Source organism: Ranitomeya imitator, chromosome 5, assembly GCF_032444005.1.
Source record: "Ranitomeya imitator isolate aRanImi1 chromosome 5, aRanImi1.pri, whole genome shotgun sequence".
In the NCBI taxonomy this organism is placed as follows: Eukaryota; Metazoa; Chordata; class Amphibia; order Anura; family Dendrobatidae; genus Ranitomeya; species Ranitomeya imitator.
Genome location: NC_091286.1, coordinates 38,012,907 through 38,040,035, shown reverse-complemented (window position 1 = coordinate 38,040,035; position 27,129 = coordinate 38,012,907).

Sequence of the window (27,129 nt, the reverse complement as noted above, 5' to 3'; positions counted from 1 at the left end):
CAAGTATAATTACACAATTTACATTAAAAAATGAATAAATAATAAAAACGGTAAATAGAAAAAGTTGTCAAAGTTACTGAAACTTTCTCAGACTAAACATCTTGCATTGATCTTATAGTGCTCTTTCTCCCCCAAGTGGCTGATTTTAGAACTGCAGTTATGGGTTTCAAAAAAATTATATGCATTCCATACTCTGTGTTATCCTTAAGTGTTACAAATTAATTTAGAACGGAAAAAAAAACTGAGTAGTAAAGCCAAAAACAAATACAGCAATATAAACATTATGGGAACAATGGCTAGAGGGAAAAAATAATAAGTTTAAAAAAAAGTGTGTTTTTTCTTGGGTCTTTTTCTTTCTTTACCACAAAGTGAAAAGTACATGATGGGAATTTGTTATTGTTTCTGTTTTTAATTAGGGATATGAAGCTTTGCAAGGGATTTAAGCAGAAACTCTCCTAGCGAGTCTGGTGTTATTGACCTCCTGCCCCCAACAGCATTGAATTTCCAGGAGTTGAGTTACATTAAAAAAGCAAAAGTGTCACCATTGGTTTAAATGGTAATTCTGTGCTGCGTCCTTGTGGCCAAACCAAAAGGGGTTTTATGGTAGGCTACCGGTTTGGGATAAGTCACGGAATAATCACAGACCAGAAAATAGACTTCAGAGCCTGTTCCAATACAAATCATCAGCAGGATACTAAAATGCTCCTGCAAATAATATACTAAAATTATGGACAAATGTATGTGTGCTGTGCCCAGCACCTCATCCTGTAGCTGGGTCCCATGTTTGGTATCTATGGACTTGAAAAAAATCGGAAAGTTCAGCCAGATTTTCTCTGGAATGAGCAGCAGATTTACACCTCTGCATTCTACTATCTGGTATGTGGCCTATTTACATTATGTCTTGGAAAATCTTCAAATTTCCATCCTGAAAATAAAATGGCATTTTGAATACTGCACTCCCCATAGTCTTATATATAGTATACTGCGCTCCTTATAGCCCTCCATAAAGAAAAATGCACTCCACATAGTCCTCTGTACAGTATAATGCACCCCCTATAGTGCTCCATACAGTATAATGCACCCCTATAGTCCTCCATACAGTATAATGCACCTCCATAGCTCTCCATACAATATAATGCACTCCCATAGCTCTCTATATGGTATAATGCACCCCTATAGTCCTCCATACAGTATAATGCACCCCCATAGCTCTCCATACAGTATAATGCACTCCCATAGCTCTCCATATGGTATAATGCACCCCTGTAGTCCTCCATACAGTATAATGCACCGACATAGCTCTCCATACAGTATAATGCACTTCCATAGCTCTCCATACGGTATAATGCACCCCTATAGTCCTCAACAGAGTATAATGCACTCCCTATAGCCCTCTATATGGTATAATGTATCCCCTATTGCCCTCCATACTGTATAATGTAACCTTATAGTCCTTAACACAGTATAATGCACCCCCTATAGCCCTATATATGGTATAATGTACCCCTATAGCACTCAATACAGTATAATGCCCCCCTATAGCCCTCCATATGGTATAATGCACCCCCTATAGCCCTCCACACGGTATAATGTACCCCTATAATCCTCAATACAGTATAATGCACCCCCTATAGCCCTCCATATGGTATAATGTACCCTTATAATCCTCAATACAGTATAATGCACCCCCTATAGCCCTCCATACGGTATAATGTACCCCTACAATCCTCAATACAGTATAATGCACCCCCTATAGCCCTCCATATGGAATAATGTACCCCTATAATGCTCAATACAGTATAATGCACCCCCTATTGCCCTCCATATGGTATAATGTAACCTTATAATCCTCAATATAGTATAATGCACCCCCTATTGCCCTCCATACTGTATAATGTACCCCTATAGTCATCAATACAGTATAATGCACCCCTCATAGTTCTCCCTAAAGTATAATACACCCCCAGTTCCATCATGAAAAAAAAAACACATTTTAACATTTATTGTGGCCATTTTTCACCTGGATCTTTATTACATTCGTCTAGATTTTTTTCCACTTTTGCGGCCAACTTTCTACAAAAAGAAAAAGTTCTATTGTTATTACGAATGCACTGATATATATTTTTAATTGGATCTGTTAAACTGATCAAAATTGCATGTTTGCTTTGTTTTTTTTAGGAGAGGTGGTCCTTTTTTGACTTCTTGCAATTGAACCCTGCAATTTGTATCCAATTGTTCATGCTGCCATTTGTTTAAGGGGTTGCCCCATTTGAGAAAACTTTTGTCTGGTTGTATAAACATAAACCGCACTTTACTTAACCCTTTCTGGGTACAGCGCTGTGTCTCTTTCAATACCTTGGTCTATGTTGTTTGGCTGCAGCGGTGATGTCACATTGTGCCGTCTACATTGGCAGAGCCGCTGAGGCTCCTATGTCAGCCACACAGGGTTCGAAGTCCCGCACTTGCACAGCGCGCCTCACTCTGCCCGAAACAGGGAATGGGCAGGTGCACACTATCTGTATTATGTCCCTCACATGTAGATCTTAACACCATGTAAATATTCCCAACGTAACGTCAGCAAAAAATGGCTTATTTTATTGTAACTAAATACAAGGTGAGAGCCAACGAAAGCCCCCCTTACACTTTACTTTAGACTTTATCCAAATGAGGGCTCGTCCAGCAACAATCTTGCCCAACTTTCACATACACAGGATCGCTCCTGTGTTGTCTAAGATAGAGCCGCTGTCAGACATCTTTGGCGGAGGCTTATCTAGTAATGAGCAAAAGGATCAACAGTATTGAATCAGACATGCCGGACCCTTAACTCCTCTGACAATCATCTGTTCGGGGTCAGTTGACAGCCCCCATGTAGATAAGACTGGCGATATTGATAAATTCAGTCGATGTTAGTCTAATGTGTATTAGGTCCTTAATTTTATCCTCCCTCCGCATGTAATGGATAGTTTACCGACAGCACAATCCTTCTCATTATCCATTAACATATGTTTCTTGCTGCACTATGAGGCTAATAGGTCGTGTCAGAGCCCCTGACATAAGAAGCATCACAGATCTCATACCCAACACTTCAAACACCAAGGACCTTATCTCACAGACAAGACTGTACCTTCTCCTGCATTGCATCAAACCAGACAGACGCAATCTACATTCCAGTGTCATTCCATCATTCTGATAAGATTACCAGGTATTTTCGGTTATTCACACCAGATTGGACTTGCGCAGATAAGTGGGGAATTACTTTTCCGGACACAAGAAATTTGTTTCCTTATTGAAATCATACCTAATTGTAAGACTATAATGGAGTCGATCCTCCCCTCCTACCTATAATCATCTTAATACCTAAACTTGACAACAATTCAACCCCTTCACCCAGGGGGCCCCAGAGCCAAAGTTCTAGTTGCCCTCCTCCCCCAACAAAAGATTATCAATATTTGGTGGGGTTACAGAAGAGCATACTGTATCTCACAACCTTGCAGACTTTACAAAGTAATTTTCCTCCTACTGAAGCTCTAGATTCCCCTTTCTGTATGTTGGAAACAAGTGTCACACAAACACAGTATGATATCCCCACAGTGAATCCTCTGCACGCATAGTATGATGACCCTACGGTACCCCACCTCAACTCCATCTACAAAGTATGGTGACCCCAACACTGTATGATCTCCTAACAGTGACCCCAACACAGCTCTCCATACAGTATAATGGGCCTACATACAGTATAATGGACCCCACACCTCACCCCACTGTATAATGGCCCTCACACAGTATGATGGACCCCACACAAACCTTCACACTGTATAATTGCTTGCATACAATATAGTGGCCATCGTTTAACCCTCCATAAAACCTAAAGACTCAGGCATAGCCCTACAAATATTATAAAGGCCATCACATAGCCCTCCAAATATTATAAGGACCCCAACATAGCCCTCCCCATAGTCCTCTATATGGTATACTGCACTTTCCACAGTCATCCATATAGAATAATGGGCGCCATAGTCCTTCATATAGTATACTGTACTTCCTATACTCCTACAAATAGTATACTGCACTCCCCATAGCCCTCTATATAGTATACTGCACTTTCCATAGTCCTCCATATAGTATAATGGGCCCCATAGTCCTTCATATAGTATACTGTACTTCCCAAACTTCTACATATAGTATACTGCATTCCACATAGTCCTCCATAAACTAAAATGCACCCCCATAGTCCTCCAAACAAATAGTCCTCCATACATTATGAAACCCCCATAGTCCTCCATACAATAGTTCTCCATGTAGTATAATGCACCCCCATAGTCCTCCATAAACAGTGGCATGTAAACGTTTGGGCACCCCTGGTCAAAATTACTGTTAGTATGAAAACAGTTAAGCAAGTTGAAGATGAAATTTTCTCTAAAAGGCCTAAAGTTAAAGATAACACATTTGCTTTGTAAAAATATATATTTTCACCATTATAAAAATGACAAAAAAAGGAAAATGGGCCAATGCAAACGTTTGGGCACCCTTGGAGATTTGCATACTCAGATAAGTTTGTCCAAAGTTTCAGACCTTTAACCTGTTAGGATTATGGCTTGTTCACTATCATCATTAGGAAAGGCTAGGTGGCGCAAATTTCCCAGCTTTATAAAAACCCAGCCTCCTCTAACCTTGTGCCAAAAAACGGCAGCCATGGGTTCTTCTAAGCAGCTGCCTAGCACTCTGAAAATGATAATGGTGGGGGACCACAAAAGCAGGAGAAGGCTGTAAGAATGAATGAAAAGACTTGTCTGGCTACAAAAAGCGTTTACAACCTGTGATACTTGCAAAAGGGGGCGCTACTAGGAACTAACCTAAACTTTTGGATCGGTCCATTTTTCTTTTTGTAATTTTTGAATGTATATCACCTATGTTAACCCCTTTCTGCCATTGGACGTAATATTCCGTCCATGTGGGGTGGGCCTTAATTCCCAAGGACGGAATATTACGTCCAGCGCGATCGGCCGCGCTCACGGGGGGAGCGCCGCCGATCGCGGCCGGGTGTCAGCTGCATATCGCAGCTGACATCCGGCACTATGTGCCAGGAGCGGTCACGGACCGCCCCCGGTACATTAACCCCCGGCACACCGCGATCAAAGATGATCGCGATGTGCCGGCGGTGCAGGGAAGCTTCCCGCAGGGAGGGGGCTCCCTGCGTGCTTCCCTGAGACCCCCGCAGCAACGCGATGTGATCGCGTTGCTCCGGGGGTCTCCTACCTCCCTCCCTGCAGAAAGTCCCGGATCCAAAATGGCCGCGGATCCGGGTCCTGCAGGGAGGAAGGTGGCTTACCAAGTGCCTGCTCAGAGCAGGCACTTGGTAACGCTGCACTGCTCTCAGACAGATCGGTGATCTGTCAGAGTGCTGTGCAAACTGGCAGATCACCGATCTGTATTGTCCCCCCCTGGGACAAAGTAAAAAAGTAAGAAAAAAAATTTCCAAGTGTGTAAAAAAAATTAAAAAAAAAATTCCTAAATAATGAAAAAAAAAAAAAATATTATTCCCATAAATACATTTCTTTATCTAAATAATAAAAAAAAAACAATAAAAGTGCACATATTTAGTATCGCCGTGTCCGTAACGACCCGACCTATAAAACTGGCCCACTAGTTAACCCCTTCAGTAAACACCGTAAGAAAAAAAAAAAAAAACGAGGCAAAAAACAACGCTTTATTATCATACCGCAAAACAAAAAGTGGAATAACACGCGATCAAAAAGACGGATATAAATAACCATGGTACCACTGAAAGCGTCATCTTGTCCCGCAAAAAATGAGCCACCATACAGCAACATCAGCAAAAAAATAAAAAAGTTATAGTCCTCAGAATAAAGCGATGCAAAAATAATTATTTTTTCTATAAAATAGTTTTTATCGTATAAAAGCGCCAAAACATTAAAAAAATGATATAAATGAGGTATCGCTGTAATCGTACTGACCCAAAGAATAAAACTGCTTTATCAATTTTACCAAACGCGGAACGGTATAAACGCCTCCCCCAAAAGAAATTCATGAATAGCTGGTTTTTGGTCATTCTGCCTCACAAAAATCGGAATAAAAAGCGATCAAAAAATGTCATGTGCCCGAAAATGTTACCAATAAAAACGTCAACTCGTCCCGCAAAAAACAAGACCTCACATGACTCTGTGGACTCAAACATGGAAAAATTATAGCTCTCAAAATGTGGTAACGCAAAAAATATTTTTTGCAATAAAAAGCGTCTTTCAGTGTGTGACGGCTGCCAATCATAAAAATCCGCTAAAAAACCCGCTATAAAAGTAAATGAAAAAATGTATTTATTTCCATTTTCCCATTAGGGTTAGGGCTAGGGTTAGGGCTAGGGTTAGGGTTAGGGCTAGGGTTGGGGCTAGGGCTAGGGCTAGGGTTAGGGCTAGGGTTAGGGCTAGGGTTAGGGTTAGGGCTAGGGTTAGGGCTAGGGTTAGGGCTAGGGTTAGGGTTGGGGCTAGGGTTAGGGCTAGGGTTAGGGTTAAGGCTACAGTTAGGGTTGGGGCTAAAGTTAGGGTTAGGGTTTGGATTACATTTGCGATTGGGATTAGGATTAGGGGTGTGTCTGGTTAGAGGTGTGGTTAGGGTTACCGTTGGGATTAGGGTTAGGGGTGTGTCAGGGTTAGAGGTGTGGTTAGGGTTACTGTTGGGATTAGGGTTAGGGGTGTGTTTGGATTAGGGTTTCAGTTATAATTGGGGGGTTTCCACTGTTTAGGCACATCAGGGGGATCTCCAAACGCGACATGGCGACCGATCTCAATTCCATCCAATTCTGCATTGAAAAAGTAAAACAGTGCTCCTTCCCTTCCGAGCTCTCCCGTGTGCCCAAACAGGAGTTTACCCCAACATATGGGGTATCAGCGTACTCAGGACAAATTGGACAACAACTTTTGGGGTCCAATTTCTCCTGTTACCCTTGGGAAAATACAAAACTGGGGGCTAAAAAATAATTTTTGTGGGAAAAAAAGAGATTTTTTATTTTCACGGCTCTGCGTTATAAACTGTAGTGAAACACTTGGGGGCTCAAAGTTCTCACAACACATCTAGTTAAGTTCGTGGGGGGGTCTGGTTTCCAATATGGGGTCACTTGTGGGGGTTTCTACTGTTTAGGTATATTAGGGGCTCTGCAAACGCAATGTGACGCCTGCAGACCATTCCATTTAAGTCTGCATTCCAAATGGCGCTCCTTCCCTTCCGAGCCCTCCCATGCGCCCAAACGCTGGTTTCCCCCCACATATGGGGTATCAACGCACTCAGGACAAATTGGACAACAACTTTTGGGGTCCAATTTCTCCTTTTACCCTCGAGAAAATACAAAACTGGGGGCTAAAAAATAATTTTGAGGGGAAATTTTTTTTTTTTTTTCACGGCTCTGCGTTATAAACTGTAGTGAAATACTTGGGGGCTCAAAGTTCTCACAACACATCTAGATAAGTTCCTTGGGGGGTCTAGTTTCCAATATGGGGTCACTTGTGGGGGGTTTCTACTGTTTAGGTACATTAGGGGCTCTGCAAACACAATGTGACGCCTGCAGACCATTCCATCTAAGTCTGTATTCCAAATGGCGCTCCTTCCCTTCTGAGCCCTCCCATGCGCCCAAACGCTGGTTCTCCCCCACATATAGGGTATCAGCGCACTCAGGACAAATTGCACAACAACTTTTGGGGTCCAATTTCTCCTGTTACCCTCAGGAAAATACAAAACTGGGGGCTAAAAAATTATTTTTGTGGGAAAAAAATTTTGTTTTATTTTTACGGCTCTGCATTATAAACTTCTGTGAAGCTCTTATTGGGTCAAAGTGCTCATCACACATCTAGATAAGTTCCTTAGGGGGTCTACTTTTCAAAATGGTGTCACTTGTGGGGGGTTTCAATGTTTAGGTACATCAGTGGCTCTCCAAACGCAACATGGCGTCCAATCTCAATTCCTGTCAATTTTGCATTGAAAGGTCAAACGGCGCTCCTTCCCTTCCGAGCTCTCCCATGCGCCCAAACAATGGTTTACCCCCACATATGGGGTATCAGAGTACTCAGGACAAATTGTGCCACAACTTTTGTGGTCCAATTTCTTCTCTTACCATTGGGAAAATAAAAAATTGGGGGCGAAAAGATAATTTTTGTGAAAAAAAAAAATGATTTTTTATTTTTACGGTTCTGCATTATAAACTTCTGTGAAGCACTTGGTGGGTCAAAGTGCTCACCACACCTCTAGATAAGTTCCTTAGGGGGTCTACTTTCCAAAATGGTGTCACTTGTGGGGGGTTTCAATGTTTAGGCACATCAGTGGCTCTCCAAACGCAACATGGCGTCCCATCTCAATTCCTGTCAATTTTACATTGAAAGGTCAAACGGCGCTCCTTCCCTTCCGAGCTCTCCCATGCGCCCAAACAATGGTTTACCCCCACATATGGGGTATCAGAGTACTCAGGACAAATTGTGCCACAACTTTTGTGGTCCAATTTCTTCTCTTACTATTGGGAAAATAAAAAATTGGGGGCGAAAAGATAATGTTTGTGAAAAAAAATGATTTTTTATTTTTACGGTTCTGCATTATAAACTTCTGTGAAGCACTTGGTGGGTCAAAGTGCTCACCACACCTCTAGATAAGTTCCTTAGGGGGTCTACTTTCCAAAATGGTGTCACTTGTGGGGGGTTTCAATGTTTAGGCACATCAGTGGCTCTCCAAACGAAACATGGCGTCCCATCTCAATTCCAGTCAATTTTGCATTGAAAAGTCAAATGGCGCTCCTTCCCTTCCGAGCTCTGCCATGCGCCCAAACTGTGGTTAACCCCCACATATGGGGTATCAGCGTACTGAGGACAAATTGTACAACAACGTTTGGGGTCCATTTTCTCCTGTAACCCTTGGTAAAATAAAACAAATTGGAGCTGAAGTAAATTTTTTGTGAAAAAAAGTTAAATGTTAATTTTTATTTAAACATTCCAAAAATTCCTGTGAAGCACCTGAAGGGTTAATAAACTTCTTGAATGTGGTTTTAAAAACCTTGAGGGGTGCAGTTTTTAGAATGGTGTCACACTTGGGTATTTTCTATCATATAGACCCCTCAAAATGACTTCAAATGAGATGTGGTCCCTAAAATAAAATGGTGTTGTAAAAATGAGAAATTGCTGGTCAACTTTTAACCCTTATAACTCCCTAACAAAAAAAAATTTTGGTTCCAAAATTGTGCTGATGTAAAGTAGACATGTGGGAAATGTTACTTATTAAGTATTTTGTGTGACATATCTCTGTGATTTAATTGCATAAAAATTCAAAGTTGGAAAATTGCGAAATTTTCAAAATTTTCGCCAAATTTCCGTTTTTTTCACAAATAAACGCAGGTAATATCAAAGAAATTTTACCACTATCATGAAGTACAATATGTCACGAGAAAACAATGTCAGAATCACCGGGATCCGTTGAAGCGTTCCAGAGTTATAACCTCATAAAGGGACAGTGGTCAGAATTGTAAAAATTGGCCCGGTCCATAACGTGCAAACCACCCTTGGGGGTAAAGGGGTTAAGCAGTTAGGGGATCAAGCCAAAAAGTCAAGAATGTCCATAATGAGGGGAAAGCAGTCCTGGGACCAGGGAAAGGTGGGATGAAGCTGCCTCCACAGCAATACGCGTGGGATCTCTCCCACCTCTCCCTGGTCGCGTGACTGCTTTCCCCTCATTATGGACATTCTTGACTTTTTGGCTTAATCCTCTGACTGCTTGACATAGGTGATATACATCGATTCCCTACAACTCTTATTGGTGCTTTCACCTTAATGATTCTTTAGTTACTTTATTACAATTTTGCCTATAGGCTACCACCCCTTCATTCATAGGCTATCATACATATTTTGCATGCATGTGTCCTAACAGTTTCTGGGGAGTTTGTTGGACCCAACTATTTACATGTGCTTGTTTACCATCTTTGGGGATGCCCACTTTTGGTCTTATATGCTTTTTTTACTTTGCAAATTCCACTATAAAATTTTGCATATTGCTTATTGTCTATTGATAGCTGTCTTGTTATACCAGAGATGTATAAACGGGGACAGTCCCATTTATTGTCCACTTATATTATAGTCCTTATTGACCTTTCTAAGGATTAATCCCAGGGATGTGGTTGTGCTGTTTTTGTATTGTTTTTAATCATTTTTGGGTGTTTCTGTATGTCATTGAGTTAATAAATTTATACCTTTTTGCAAAAATATATTTATTTTATCTTGGTGTGCACCATTTCCATGCATTGATCTTTTTCTTTTTTTCTGGCACATTTCCTTTCATGCATGGTGCTGCACCCGTCTATAGGTCATTTATGCCTATTTGTGTAGTGCACCCTATACCTTTTGTAGTCCCCCTTTTTTGGCAAACTGCAGTCTAGCTTTTTATGTCTCTGTGTCAGCTGTGGGGTCATCTTGGTTCCCCTCCCATAGGGGTTCATTTCATTCACATGTGAACAGATAGTTCGCATTGACACTGATGCACCCTGAGCCTGCAGGACAGCTTGAAATTCTTTTTACCTTGCTTGGGGCTACTTATCCACCATCTGAACTATGCTGCGTTGCAACCTTTCATCAATTTTTCTCTGCTGTCTACAGTGTCATGGGATATAAACTTCTTTATTATGTCACACACTCTGTTCAAAGGAACATCAAGATCTCTGGAGATGGACCTTGAGATTGTTGATATTTTTCAAAAATTTTGGTTCTCAAGTCCTCAGATAGTTCTCTTCTTTTCGTACTCTGTGTTTAGTGTGGCACACGCAGACACACAATGCAAAGATTGAGTCAACTTCTCCCGTTTTATATGGTTCAGGTGTGATTGTCATATTGTCCAGACCTGTTACTTGCCACAGGTGAGTTTGTTAGTAAATGTCAAATAGCTGTAAGTGACCTTTAAATATTTACATACAACCCTTTAAAATTCATATTCATTGGTCTATTTTGTAAAAACACACCGAGAAAAAAAAACTTGTGCATAAAAAGGATACAAACAACAATGTCTGAGAGACAAGACAAATACACAAAGTTCTGAGACATTCACACCATAATAGTCTATGAATCCAATAAACTAAAACCTAGAATGATAAATAAGTCTCCTCTTTTTGCATGATTTATGATATATAACTAACAATCAATCACAATGCTAAGAGGGACAAGTGTACCCAGTTAGGTTATGGAACAGTATAAAATCACAGGTCATACATTAATCTGTTTGTTTGTTTTTGTGCTGTTACAACACAAACATGTGTGTAACAAAGCATCTGTAATTGCAATAAATTTCCGGGAAAAATAGTTCATTTTCTGGAACAATTTCAAGGGTGCCAACACTTTCGGCCATGATCACATAAAATAGTTAATAAATAACAAAAAATAGTTGAAAAAAATAGCCAATTAAAAATATAGTTAATACATAACATTTTCACATGTCTACTTTACATCAGCATGTAAGTTAGGTGGACTCTCATCGCTTCAGAAATGCCAAACATGTGGACGTTATATGTGGTTTACGTACACTGTGTGGCTCAGAAGGGAGGAACATTTGGATTTGGGAGCCCAGAATTTGCTGAAATTTTTAGAGTGGCGAGGAGCCATTTCGCTTTGTGGAATCCCCTATATTTCCATTAGCAGATGACGGACCTGAGTGAGGATTTGCTTTTTTTTGTGGATTAAGTTGAAGCTTTTATTAGAAACATTTTACATAATGATTTGAATCACTTTATCCTGCACTCTACACTGAACGCTTACATTGTAGTTTTCCATCTAAATCTCTGAGTTTCGTGACTCAGATGAGACCCCCGAGGGATCGATGACACTATAATGAGGCAACAGAGTTGCTCTGGACTCCATCTGGCCTCTTTTCAGAGTTGTCTTTTTTTCAGAAGTGCACAAAACTGTGGCCGACGGCACTTTTATCCAATCCTAAAAAGACGGACACCATCAGATCACAGGTCCTATGGCGTCCATAGTTCCTCCATCTGCTTCATTATAGGGAATCTTCTGCTGGGCGTTCCGTCTGAATCATGTATTTCAGAGATTTACACAGAAACCTTGATGTAAGTGCTCAGCCTACAGCTCAGGATAAATGTGAGCCGAGCCTTATTGCGATCTTTTGGAGGCAGAATGAACAAATCAGCAGCAGGTGAAGAATTGGTTTTATTTATTTATTATTTTTGCACTGCTTTATTCGGAGAGCTATTACTTCTTACTTCTTACTTTATTTCTTTGCTAATAGAGCTGTATGAAGGCTTGGTTTTTTGCGAAACAAGATGAAGTTTTCAGTAGTGCCATGTTTATTTATATTTGTTTTTTATCGCATTTTATTGCACTTTATGTTCAATAAGCATGATCAAGCAACTTTTCTAGCTCTGGTGACCTGGATGTCATCACTACGACATTGAGTCACCATGACAATGATCGGGACACCGCAATGATGTTGCGGGGTCTCCGATCCAAGGGCAGAGGGGCTTTTTTCCCTCTGCTCCTGAAATGCAGGGGGGGGGGTAATGTGCCGGGTGCTGTGCAGGACCGCTCCTTGCACTGAGAAACCAGCAGAAGAAACGTTCTTGTGTCTACCTCTGTGAGCAGCCGAGCCAGTAGCATTACCATACACCCTACCGTGCTCTCCATTCTGCAACTGCTCTAAGACTAACAGCTTCCATAATCCGAACCTCCCACTTTGGCCTCCATGACTTCTCTTGTGCTTCGCCAGTTTTCTGGAATGTACTATCCCTAACGATCTGACTAATACCTAGCACCAACAATTTTAAGCGTGATCTTGAATCAAATTTTTTTTAAACTGGTCTATCGCCTCAATTCACTAATTTAACTCTTCCCTATTTCTCCCTTTCTAATTTTTCCTCAGATTCTGGTGACTCCTATTCTTCACATCCTTCATGCACCCAATAGCACTTGGTAACTGTGCTCAGATCCTGGCTGATGACGGCTCATACAGTTTTATATGATAACCCCTATTTATTATTATGATTCCTGGATGGGACACAAAAGCACGTTCTACCTATTGTGTCCACCTATTTTCTTCCAGATTGTAAGCTTGCAAGCAGAGCCCTCACTCTTCCTGTAACTATTGAACTATGTGTTACTTTTTTATTGTCTTTATTGTCTGTACATGTCACATCTTGTAAAGTGCTGCTGTTGGTGCTAAAGAAATAAAATTATTAGTATTAATTATTATTATAGCAAGTAAAGCCATATTTGAAAGCATTTCTCACATGTAAAACACCATGGAATAAATGGCGCTATAATAATAAATACAGTAATATTAATTTCTACTTAAATATCCAGGTGTACTTTTTTTCATGTGTAATTACCCATACTACCACTAGATGGTAACATTATCAAGCTAAACACCCAGATCTCTGTAGTAAAAGCACAGAAATGTGAGACCCGCTGTATCCGCAGGAAAGTAATGTCACATCTATTTAACTACTATCTGTATCCAGGGCTACACTAAGAATTTCGGGGCCCCATACTGGCAAAATGTTTGGAGCGCCCTTGATACTCCACCCAGGCTCCACCCCAGCCCGTCTCCATCCCTCGAACTGTCCAGTCTCACCGCCCTCTCTTGGAAAAACTCCATTTCTGCACCACGTCCTCACCAATCACACCTTTACAGTTCCCATCACCAGATCACATACATAGCCAGGAGCTTTTGTTTTGGCCAAAACATTTTTTAATCCGTCACCACGACAAGGTTGACTCTTTTGCCGGGCCCAACTCTACTCTATCCTTTTAATTATTTGCTAAAATAGCCAATACAATTTAGGTATATTTTTATTTATTTTTCAATGTTTAAAATTAACAATAAATATCACATACAAGGGACAAATACCACCGCACCATGACCAGACACCATATTACCACCACATAGTGACCTATAATACCACATAGTGGTAGTGTAAGTGTAAAGGTAGTACAGTGATCACAAGTGACATTAAATATAGAAGCTCTGTATATATTCTCAGTATACAGGTAATATAGTGATCACTGGTGACATTCCACACAGGACAATGTATACAGTGTCAGTGTAAAGGTGATAGAGTGATGACTGGTGACATTGTACACAGGACCTCTCTATAAAGTATACAGTGTATAGTGTCAGTGTACAGGTAACACCTCTTCGCTTTTCATCTTCATCCAGCACAGACCAACATTACTTCTTCCAGCCAGGGCTCGTCTCTGCAGGAAATAACACAGTTATCTAGAGCACTGCTTGCAGAGCACATTACTTATTTTTTTCCCAACTTCTAAACTACACCAGATGAAGAAAAAAGACGACATAGTGTTGCATTGTATAGTAACAGGACCCCCAATTTAAAACAGTATCCTCAAAAAATAACATACATGACTGCACTAATACTATCCCTTAATTAGCCCGTAGCGTAATAATATCCTGCGTCCCTTGTGTCTCATTCCTGGCTCCATCCATATGTTCTCCCATCCTGCCCTCATGAGTATCCATTCTCCCCATGTGATGTCCAATTCTGCTCTATATGATCTCCCCATCCTGCCCCATCTGTCTCCATTCTATCCATCCTGCCACATGATCCTGCACCATGTCTCCATCCTGGCCTATGATCCTGCACCATGTGTCTCCATCCTGCCCCATGATCCTGCACCACCTGTCTCTTTCCTGCCCCATGATCCTTCTCATCTGTCTCCATCCTGTCCCATAATCCTGCCCCATCTGTGTACATTATATCCATCTTGGCCCATGGTCCTGCACCATGTCTCCATCCTGCCCAATAATAATCCTTCACCATGTGTCTCCTCCCTGCCCCATGATCCGGCCCCATGTGTCACTATCCTGCCCCATGATCCTGTCCCATCTGTCTCCATCCTGCCCCATGATCCTGCACCACCTATCTCCATCATGCCCCATCTGTCTCCATCCTGCCCCATGATTCTTTCTCATCTGTCTCCATCCTGCACCATGATCCTGCACCATCTGTCTCTTTCCTGCCCCATGATCCTTCTCATCTGTCTCCATCCTGTCCCATGATCCTGCCTCACCATCTGTCTCCATCCTGCCCCATGTCTCTATCCTGTATCCCATTGTCCCAGAATGTCCACCATAGCGTCCCCATTGCTCCATAATGTCCCCATTGTCCCATAATGTCCTTTAGTGTCCCAGAAAATTTCTCATCGCGCCAATGTACGTCGAGCCTGGGGCTCACAAGACCTGTGCTGCTCGTGTCCAAGAACTGCAGTATACAAATGTGAGTCGCCCCGCCAGGGCCGTGGGGTACTCCTCAGTACCGGGTCCTGAGTTCACAGGGGGATGTCACGATGGCTGCGACCCGGTCCGTGGCTGTGGGCGCCCATGTAAAAGGGAAAAGTCTTTAAAGGGAATAAAGTTTATGTTTGTGACGCCACCTGTGGTATTCAGTCAGTGGGGACCGACGCTGCTTTAAGGGGTCCACTGGGGTGATCTTATGGCAGCTAGATGGTACAGTATAACTTCCCACAGGTGAAGCGTATCCCCAGGGCTCCAGTGGTGTAAATGGAAGATGGTGAGGAGTGCAGTAAAGAACGAGGACACAAGGTTGCAGTTTCTTTACCTGGTTTACTGAAGACTTCAGCATCCACAGTCCAGAGCACCGGATCACTGGGCAGGCAGGGTCTGGCCGGCTTGAAGGCAAGTTAGGAGTCCCCTTACCCAGGTGGAAATCAAAAGCCTTCCTCTAGCGCCATGGTGGTGTAGTCCCTTACTGATTAAAGCTTTGCATAAGGCCCTCACAGATGTTATCTCTCTCTGTCCCCCGGATAGGACATAACCCATATGACTGGTGACTTGAGGCTGTTTATAGGGACTCTAGCATGCCCCGGCCTCAGAGGGGTGTCACCGTGCCTCATGGGTGTTAGGTCGGACATGTAACTTGTAGTTCAGCTGTCCTGCAGGTCTTTGATGTAAGTCATAGAGGTCCTTACAACCTCGGTGTTCCAGCTACCGGTCTCTGTGCCTCAGAAGGAGGCAGCCTGCTCGGGGCTGGTCTCCCCCTGGTATTCTCTCCTGTGCTTTGCTCTCATGCACGTTCGCTGCAATCAATTCGGCCTTCTAAATGTCTCTTTCCAGGAACTGCTGCGCTGCAGCTACACAGCTCCGTAAAACCTTCCTCTGCCTCAGACTGATCCAGTCTGTTTCCTGGCAAGAACTGAACTCTGTGATGTTCTTTCCTTCTCAGTTTCCTCTTTCTGCCAGGAACTGCAGACCCCAACGTCTGCTCAGCTATTCTCCTATCGTACCAGCTCCGCCTCAGCTGATGTTCCACACAAGCTCCCCTCTGGCAATCTTTCTCTCTAGCACATCTTTCTGCTTCCTTCCCCTCTGTCTCTCTGAAAGGAACTGACTGAAACTCTCCCCTTGAGGAAAGCAATGCTACTGTGACGACCAGGACCCTGGGGCGCCACAAATGTATTCTCGTCTTTCAGGTGTGAATACATTTGAGGTTAGGAAGGAAAATGTGTCGTCTCCCAGGTAGCTTTGCAGGCCACACAATAACCTTCGGCGGGCCCATTTGCCCTGCATTCTATATGCTGTGCAGACCTGTGACAGCATATTACTATGATATACAATCAATTACATAGTCACTTGGCATAAATCACTAGTAAATCTTTGTAATAAATCTTATTAATGAAATATGCTTTTTTCTCCACTTACGAGCCACTTCTCCTCCCCACTGAACTCATCATTCACATTGAAAGACTGGTAAAACATGACTTCCGTAAAATAAAACAGACTGGTAGCTCACTGGGGCATCAGATTACAACTGTATATAGACATCTATAGAGAAGGAAGGATTAGAGAGGCTCAGACAGAAACTTATACTGTATTGTTATCTCACCCCCAAAGCTGGATTCACGGCTACACTGCTTAGTACTGCTGTATAATCCTTTCAATGTTGTTGATGCTTCTGGACATGTGTTAGAGACAGACTAGCAAGTAGGAATCCCTCGTCTCTGTGTGCTGTGTATGGGAGTCCTCATACTGACGAGTCTCCTCCTACTAGCTCAGAGACAACTGAAAATCAGAGTAAGAACCTGCTGAGAGGAAAACTTATGATAAAATGTAGGATATGATATATAATGAACAGAAATAGTGTCATTTGTCATGTGCACACAGGACAATTTATTTGGGTAAGGGTACCGTCACACAGTGGCACTTTGATCACTAGGACGGCACGATCCGTGACATTCCAGCGATATCGTTACGATCTCGCTGTGTCTGACACGCTACTGCAATCAGGGACCCCGCTGAGAATCGTACGTCGTAGCAGATCGTCTGAAACTTTATTTCGTCGCTGGATCTCCCGCTGACATCGCTGAATTGGCGTGTGTGACGCCGATTCAGCGATGTCTTCACTGGTAACCAGGGTAAACATCGGGTTACTAAGCGCAGGGCCGCGCTTAGTAACCCGATGTTTACCCTGGTTACCAGCGTAAACGTAAAAAAAAAAAAAATTACATACTTACCTTCAGCTATCTGTCCCCGGCGCTCTGCTTCCTGCACTCCTCCTGCATCCTGTGTCAGCGCCGGCCAGCCGGAAAGCACAGCGGAATGTAAGTATGTAATGTTTGTTTTTTTTATGTTTACGCTTGTAACCAGGGTAAACATCGGGTTACTAAGCGCGGCCCTGCGCTTAGTAACCCGATGTTTACCCTGGTTACCGGGGACCTCGGGATCGTTGGTCGCTGGAGAGCGGTCTGTGTGACAGCTCTCCAGCGACCAAACAGCGACGCTGCAGCGATACGACATCGTTGTCGTATCGCTGCAGCGTCGTTTCAGTGTGACGGTACCCTTAGTCACCAGAAATGACAGGTATGTTTTAATGATTATTGGGGCTCAATCTCTGGGACTCCCACTGATCCGGGGCTCAACATTGCATCCCTATTAGTGTTGTGCAAGGAAAAAACTATAAAGGAGATGACATTGCTGTGCCCCCTTTATTTCTCAGGCTTGATGGGGTTCCCATGGTCAGATTATTATTGCGTGCTGGAGTATTTTTGTGATATGTCATCACTTAATGAGATGTCAGTGTGTGATGCACCATCAACGGTAATCTGTCAGCAGGTTTTTGCTACCCCTTCTGAGAGCAGCATGATGTTGTGGCAGAGACCCTGATTCCAGTGATGTGTTACTTACTTTACTGGGCTGCTTGTTGCAGTTAAAACCAGGCTTCTCTGCTACAGATCTAGCAGTTCTATGAATGCTGAGCTCCGTATAACCCCACCCAAACCACTGATTAGCAGCCTTCTGTGTACACTGTGCGTAGGCAGAAAGCTGCCAATCAGTGCTGTGGGCATAGCTAGTCTACCTGGCAACAGGCCAAGTAGTTCTTTAGTGATAATCTCCGGCTGATAAAACATTGATTTTCTAAAAACTACAGCAAGCAGCCAAGTAAGTGACACATTGCAGGAATCATGGTTTCTGACCCTACATTATGCTGCTCTCAGATTAGGTGGTAAAGACCTGGTGATGGATTCCCTTTAAAATATTCCTTGATTGGAAACATATCAGCCCAGGCAAAGAGTCTCATGACATTTGAATCACAAATTTTACATTTTGCCACCCAACACTGCATAAAAATTACATTCAGAAAAAAATGTTTGTATAAACTCACCTACAGGAATGGGCTGCAAGTAGGTATTTCGTGTGAAATCGTTTTTCATATCCCTTGCATGATCTTCTCCTTGCTCTTCCTACTTTTATATCTAATAGAATTTATATATCCTTCTTAGGTAGTGATATTCACAAATGTTGTGGTATGTTTCTTTTTTGTTTGTCTTTTTTTTATGCTTGATATATCGTTAACGTATTACAGAGAAAAGAGTATAGAGTATAAACTAGTTGGCCCGTACGAAATTTTCACACATTGGTTGTCGGGGGCGCAGGCAATTTCAGGAAAATCAAACTGGTCAAATGTTAATGAATTTAATGAGATGATGAACACAGAGAGGTATTTACATATGTAGATTGGTAATACAATACAATACAATGTTTTGCTTGATAAGCAGAGGCTAAAAAAAGTCTTGAGGTTGTGGTGCCACCTGGAGGTTATTGTGGTTTTCTGCAGGTTTCTGAAAATGAATGTTTAAACTGTATTTATTGATCAAATCGTGAATGTTTGGTTTGTGTCTTTTCTTGCTGAAGGGGGCAAGTTTACTTTTCAAATGGTGTATTATTTGTGTGTGTGAGGCAAAGTAACCACCGAAAAGCAGTGCATGTTTACAAGTGTGTTTGCATATGTGACTCACAATTTGTGTGTGTGGGGCAAAGTAATCACTAAAAAAGCAGTGCATGTTTACCAATGTGTTTGCGTATGTGACTCACCTGCAGTGAAGTGTGCAATGCTCCAATGTGCCTGAAATCAGCTGGGCAAGGAGATCGGCAAGCTGGAAAGCCCCCAAGGCAAGTGTTAGGATTTGTTTGTGCTTTGGGGTAGTGTGGTGCCACATGCAGGTCCTTTTTCCTTACTGCAGTTTTATGAAAATTAATGTTCAAACTGTATTTTGTGATCACATCGTCGATGTGTGGTTTGTTTGGCTATTCTCTTGCTGAAGAGGGCAAGTTTACCTTTCAAATGGTGTATTATTTGTGTGTGTGGGTGCAGTATGAACGGAGATACCAAGTAATCACCGAAAAAGAGTTGTTTAGAAATAATATAGAAGGATCATCTTAAGGTACCTTCACACATAACGATATTGTTAACGATATCGTTGCTTTTTGTGACGTAGCAACGATATCGTTAATGAAATCGTTATGTGTGACAGCGACCAACGATCAGGCCCCTGCTGGGAGATCGTTGGTCCCTGAATAAAGTCCAGAACTTTATTTCGTCGCTGGACTCCTGCTGACATCGCTGGATCGGCGCAGGGCCGCGCTTAGTAACCCAATGTTTACCCTGGTTACCATCCTAAAAGTAAAAAAAACAAACAGTACATACTTACCTACAGCCGTCTGTCCTCCAGCGCTGTGCTCTGCACTCCTCCTGTACTGGCTGTGAGCGTCGGTCAGCCGGAAAGCAGAGCGGTGACGTCACCGCTCTGCTTTCCGGCCGCTGTGCTCACACAGACAGTACAGGAGGAGAGCAGAGCACAGCGCTGGAGGACAGACGGCTGTAGGTAAGTATGTACTGTTTGGTTTTTTTTACTTTTAGGATGGTAACCAGGGTAAACATCGGGTTACTAAGCGCGGCCCTGCGCTTAGTTACCCGATGTTTACCCTGGTTACCGACATCGTTGGTCGCTGGAGAGCGGTCTTTGTGACAGCTCTCCAGCGACCAACAGCGACGCTGCAGCGATCCGGATCGTTGTCGGTATCGCTGCAGCGTCGCTTAATGTGAAGGTACCTTTAAAGGCATCTGTGATCAACTTGGATATACAAGAGCGGTATTATAATTCACTGGTTATTGTATGCAATGAGGCCCTGGGTGGCCCAAATTAAAAATTTGGTTTTTATGTTATGTTTTGTGATGTATAACCAATAAAATCTGATTAAACTAAAATGCGAGAGTCGCTGCGGCTGCATGTCTCGTGGCTTTTCATCAGCCACAACACATGCAGGGATTGTCTAACAATCAGGTATTCCCTGCATATATTGCGGCGGTCATGCAGCTGCGGGGACTCAAGCACTTTTTTTGACAATGCCAAAAATACTTGATTAGGACACAGGCGTGCTCGGATAACACCTTATCTGAGCATGCTCAATACTGCCAAACGATGAAGACCTCTACTGAATGATTGCATTCACTACTTGGCATTTTCAGGCACGTGTTTGTGACATGCGGGATATTATGTCTACACATCACATGCACTACCGACCCCATTCCCTCACATCTCCTCCAGTCTCTCTCTCCAGTTGTCACAAGTCACCTAACTACAATCTTTAATCTCTCCCTCTCCTCTGGCATTTTCCCCTCCTCCTTCAAACACTCTATCATTACTCCATTACTAAAGAAACCCACCCTCGACCCATCCTGTACAAACAACTACAGACCGGTCTCAAATCTCCCCTTCATCTCTAAACTCTTGGAGCGCCTGATATACTCCCGCCTTACCCGTTACCTCTCCACTCACTCCCTCCTAGACCCTTCACAGTCCGGTTTCCGCCCCCTACATTCGACAGAAACTGCACTCATCAAAGTGACCAATGACCTTCTGACAGCAAAACGTAATGGTGACCACTCTCTGCTCATTCTTCTCGACCTTTCTGCAGCTTTTGACACTGTTGACCACCCTCTCCTACTCTCTAGGCTCCAGTCACTAGGCATTAAGGACACTGCTCTCTCCTGGTTCTCCTCCTATCTTTCTGACCCCTCCTTCAGTGTTCTGTTCTCTGGCTCCACTTCATCTCCTCTTCCTCTTACTGTTGGGGTACCTCAGGGCTCAGTCCTTGGCCCCCTTCTGTTCTCTCTCTACACGGCCCCAATTGGACAGACCATCAGCAGATTTGGCTTTCAGTACCATCAGTACCATCTTTATGCCGACAACACACAACTATATACGTCATCCCCTGACCTTACCCCCGCTGTACTACAGAACGCCACTGACTGTCTGTCCGCAGTCTCCAACATCATGTCCGCTCTCTATCTGAAACTCAACCTCTCCAAAACTGAACTTCTTCTGCTCCCACCATCTACTAACCTCCCTAAATCTGACATTTCCCTCTCCGTGGGTGGCACCATAATAACACCCCGGCAGCAGGCGCGCTGTCTGGGTGTTATGTTTGACTCTGATCTCTCCTTCACCTCCCATATACAATCTCTTGCCCGCTCATGCCGCTTACACCTAAAGAACATCTCTCGAATCCGCCCTTTTCTCACCATGGAGACAGCTAAAACCCTCACTGTCGCCCTGATCCACTCCCGCCTGGACTACTGTAACGCTCTATTAATTGGCCTCCCCCTCACTCGACTTTCCCCTCTCCAGTCTATCCTTAATGCAGCAGCAATCTGGCTAATCGTTACTCGGACACGTCCGCTCTTCGCCAGTCGTTACACTGGCTACCCATTCATTACAGGATACAATTCAAAGTACTTGTTCTCACCCGCAAAGCTCTCCACAGTGCGGCACCCCCTTACATCTCCTCCCTCATTTCTGTCTATCAGCCTAACAGACCACTGCGCTCTGCAAATGACTTTCGATTAACCTCTGCACTAATCCGTACCTCCCACTCCCGACTCCAAGACTTCTCCCGTGCTGCGCCAATCCTCTGGAATGCTCTACCCCAAGATATTAGGACCATCCATAATTTGCATAGTTTTAGGCGCTCGCTCAAAACACATTTGTTCAGAGCGGCCTATCACGTTCACCAATCAAAGTTATGTTATGTTTGTGTGTGTGTAGCCCATTCACTATCCCCATCTATTCCCCAACCCCTAAAGATGGCTGGACCATGATTGTAAATACATCACTGTAAATACACACCAGTGCTTTGCATCTCCCCCACCTCATTGTAGATTGTAAGCTCTCGTGAGCAGGGTCGTCCTATTTTGCTTTAACTATTGTATTGTTAATGTTGTTACTTATGACTTTTGTGTTTGAAACTGTTAAACTGTAAAGCGCTGCGGAATATGTTGGCGCTATATAAATAAAGATTATTATTATTATTATTATCACATACATAGATGCAGATAATGTACCTACAACAGCAGTAGAATTTAGTAGATTTTCTTTAAAACGGTACGCCCATCTTCAAGATCCTATCCCTATATCTAGTAGGTGTAATAATAGTAATATTAGCAAATACCTCCAATTAGAAATGTAGTATAGTTCTTCTGATTCGCTATGTCGCTTTCTACATATCCAGGCATTGTTGTAGCTTAGATATTCATGGTTACGACCACTAACAACTAACTGTCAACATTTGAGTGGTCGTAACCATGGATGCCTAAACTACTGCAATGCCCTGCACGTGGCGTAAACAGCACAGCGAATCAGAAAAACTATACTATATTTCCAATTAGAAAAAATTGCTAATATTATTACACCTGCTACAACTTGGGATAGGTTCTTGAAGATGGGAATACTCCTTTAATGTCCATGTCCTCAGTTAGTAGAAGCTCTTGAGACATACTAATTTTATTGAGGAGGTCCATCTGGTGTAAGGGGTAGCTTAAAAATGTCCCCATCTCAAGGCTGGTTGCTTGAATATATCATAACTTATTGCCTTTTGTGGAAGAAGGATTCATAAATAAGATAGGTACTAGGATCATGCGTAGCAGGCCAGCTGTATAGGTCTGATATATGGACGCTGCGTGGAATTATTCAGTCTCTGTTATGTCTATCATTTTTGGGAAAGGTGCACCAATCTATTTTTTGCTACAAATTTTGCAGAAAGCTTTCCTGTTCACGTATCAGCTATACCCTCCAGCCTCCCTGTATACATGCTTGTTTATTCAACCTAAATCACATGTAGACGACTTTAATTTTCCCCCGGGATCAATAAAGTGTATCGTATCGTACATCTAACAAGAATGGGCCCCCAAAAGAGCCATTCCCAAAATCAATTTATCTGCTGTCCATACTGTATGATAAAGGAGAATTTATGGGCAGCACAGTGGCTCAGTGGTTAGCACTGTCGCTTTGTAGTCTTGGGTTCAAATCCCACCAAGGACAACATCTGCAAGGAATTTGTACATTCTCCCCATATTGCCGTGGGTTTCCTCCGGGTTCTCCGGTTTCCTCCCACATTCCAAAGACATACTAATAGGGAACTTAGAATGTCCAATGAGGACAGTGATGATAATGTCTATAAAGCGCTGCGGAATATGATGGCGCTATATAAGCAAAGCAAAATAATAATACATTTAAAGCAACGTTGAAGGTCCAACTGTTGGGAACCACATCATTCCTGGGAACCGCGTTCTGAGAGCCCAGTCTTGAATTTACCTGGGGTACGCAAGTTCGACCTCTGCTCCATTCATTTTTTATAAATGACTATGAAAAGAGCAGAGGTCCATGTCAAAGATGGGATTCAAGCAACACTGGGTATCAAAAAACACAGCGATCATATAGTTATCTAGCATCCTTTGGATAGAACATAACTTGTGATTTTGGGAATAATCCTTAAAGATCTCATTCACCCAACAGTATTTTGCACCAATATTTGGAACCCAAAACCAGAAGCTGAACGTAAAAAAGGAAGCGTGAATCATCCCATTACAGTTTTTCTCAGTTTATGTTATACCTTTACTTTTTGGCTTACAATACTGAGCAGAATACTGCCAGGTGGATGAGACTGAGTACTAAAATCAGACCTTGATAGATAGATAGATAGATAGATAGATAGATAGATAGATAGATAGATAGATAGATAATAGATAGATAGATAGATAATAGACGATATATAGATGATAGATAATAGATAGATGATAGATAATAGATAGATGATAGATATATAAATAGATGAGAGATAGATAGATGATAGACATACAGATAGGAGATAGATGATAGATAATAGATAGATAGGAGATAGATAGATGATAGATGATAGATGATAGATAGATAATAGATAGACAGATAGATAATAGATAGATAATAGATAGACAGATAGATAGATAATATATAGATAGATAATAGATAGATGATAGATAGATAGATAGATGATAGACAGATAATAGATAGACAGATAGATAATAGATGATAGATAGATAATAGATAGACAGATAGATAGATAATATATAGATAGATAATAGATAGATGATAGATAGATAGATGATAGATAGATAATAGACAGATAGATAGATATAGATAGATGATAGATAATAGATGATAGATAGATAGACAGATAGATAATATATAGATAGATAATGGTAGATGATAGACATGGTCTCCCGGTACCTACCTACACGCGACCTCCGATCCTCCCAAGACCTCCTTCTCTACTCCCCTCTCATCTCTTCTTCCCATAACCGCATCCAAGACTTCTCCCGTGCTTCCCCCATACTCTGGAACTCTCTACCCCAACACATCAGACTTGTGCCTACCATAGAAACCTTCAAAAAGAACCTGAAGACTCATCTCTTCCGACAAGCCTACAGCCTGCAGTGATCCTCAACCTACTGAACAGCCGCACAGCCAACTCTTCCCTCTCCTAGTGTATCCTCACCCACCCCCTGCAGACTGTGAGCCCTCGCGGGCAGGGTCCTCCCTCCTTATGTACTCGTGTGCCTTGTTATCTGCTCATGTTTAATGTATTTGTCTATATTTGCCCCGTATTCACATGTAAAGCGCCATGGAATAAATGGCGCTATAAAAATGTATAATAATAATAATAATAATAATAATAGATAGATGATAGATAGATAGATGATAGATAGATGATAGATAGATAATAGACAGATAGATAGATAGATAGATAATAGATAGATGATAGATAGATAATAGATGGATAGATAGATAATATATAGATAGATAGATGATAGATAGATAGATAGATGATAGATAGATGATATAGATAATAGATAGATAGATACAGTGGGGCAAAAAAGTATTTAGTCAGTCAGCAATAGTGCAAGTTCCACCACTTAAAAAGATGAGAGGTGTCTGTAATTTACATCATAGGTAGACCTCAACTATGGGAGACAAACTGAGAAAAAAAAATCCAGAAAATCACATTGTCTGTTTTTTTAACATTTTATTTGCATATTATGGTGGAAAATAACTGTTTGGTCAGAAACAAAATTTCATCTCAATACTTTGTAATATATCCTTTGTTGGCAATGACAGAGGTCAAACGTTTTCTGTAAGTCTTCACAAGGTTGCCACACACTGTTGTTGGTATGTTGGCCCATTCCTCCATGCAGAGCTCCTCTAGAGCAGTGATGTTTTTGGCTTTTCGCTTAGCAACACGGACTTTCAACTCCCTCCAAAGGTTTTCTATAGGGTTGAGATCTGGAGACTGGCTAGGCCACTCCAGGACCTTGAAATGCTTCTTACGAAGCCACTCCTTCGTTGCCCTGGTGGTGTGCTTTGGATCATTGTCATGTTGAAAGACCCAGCCACATTTCATCTTCAATGCCCTTGCTGATGGAAGGAGGTTTGCACTCAAAATCTCACGATACATGGCCCCATTCATTCTTTCATGTACCCGGATCAGTCGTCCTGGCCCTTTTGCAGAGAAACAGCCCCAAAGCATGATGTTTCCACCACCATGCTTTACAGTGGGTATGGTGTTTGATGGATGCAACTCAGTATTCTTTTTCCTCCAAACACGACAAGTTGTGTTTCTACCAAACAGTTCCAGTTTGGTTTCATCAGACCATAGGACATTCTCCCAAAACTCCTCTGGATCATCGAAATGCTCTCTAGCAAACTTCAGACGGGCCCGGACATGTACTGGCTTAAGCAGTGGGACACGTCTGGCACTGCAGGATCTGAGTCCATGGTGGCGTAGTGTGTTACTTATGGTAGGCCTTGTTACATTGGTCCCAGCTCTCTGCAGTTCATTCACTAGGTCCCCCCGCGTGGTTCTGGGATTTTTGCTCACCGTTCTTGTGATCATTCCGACCCCACGGGGTGGGAGTTTGCGTGGAGCCCCAGATCGAGGGAGATTATCAGTGGTCTTGTATGTCTTCCATTTTCTAATTATTGCTCCCACTGCTGATTTCTTCACTCCAAGCTGGTTGGCTATTGCAGATTCAGTCTTCCCAGCCTGGTGCAGGGCTACAATTTTGTTTCTGGTGTCCTTTGACAGCTCTTTGGTCTTCACCATAGTGGAGTTTGGAGTCAGACTGTTTGAGGGTGTGCACAGGTGTCTTTTTATACTGATAACAAGTTTAAACAGGTGCCATTACTACAGGTAATGAGTGGAGGAAAGAGGAGACTCTTAAAGAAGAAGTTACAGGTCTGTGAGAGCCAGAAATCTTGATTGTTTGTTTCTGACCAAATACTTATTTTCCACCATAATATGCAAAAAAAATGATAAAAAAACAGACAATGTGATTTTCTGGATTTTTTTTTCTCAGTTTGTCTCCCATAGTTGAGGTCTACCTATGATGTAAATTACAGACGCCTCTCATCTTTTTAAGTGGTGGAACTTGCACTATTGCTGACTGACTAAATACTTTTTTGC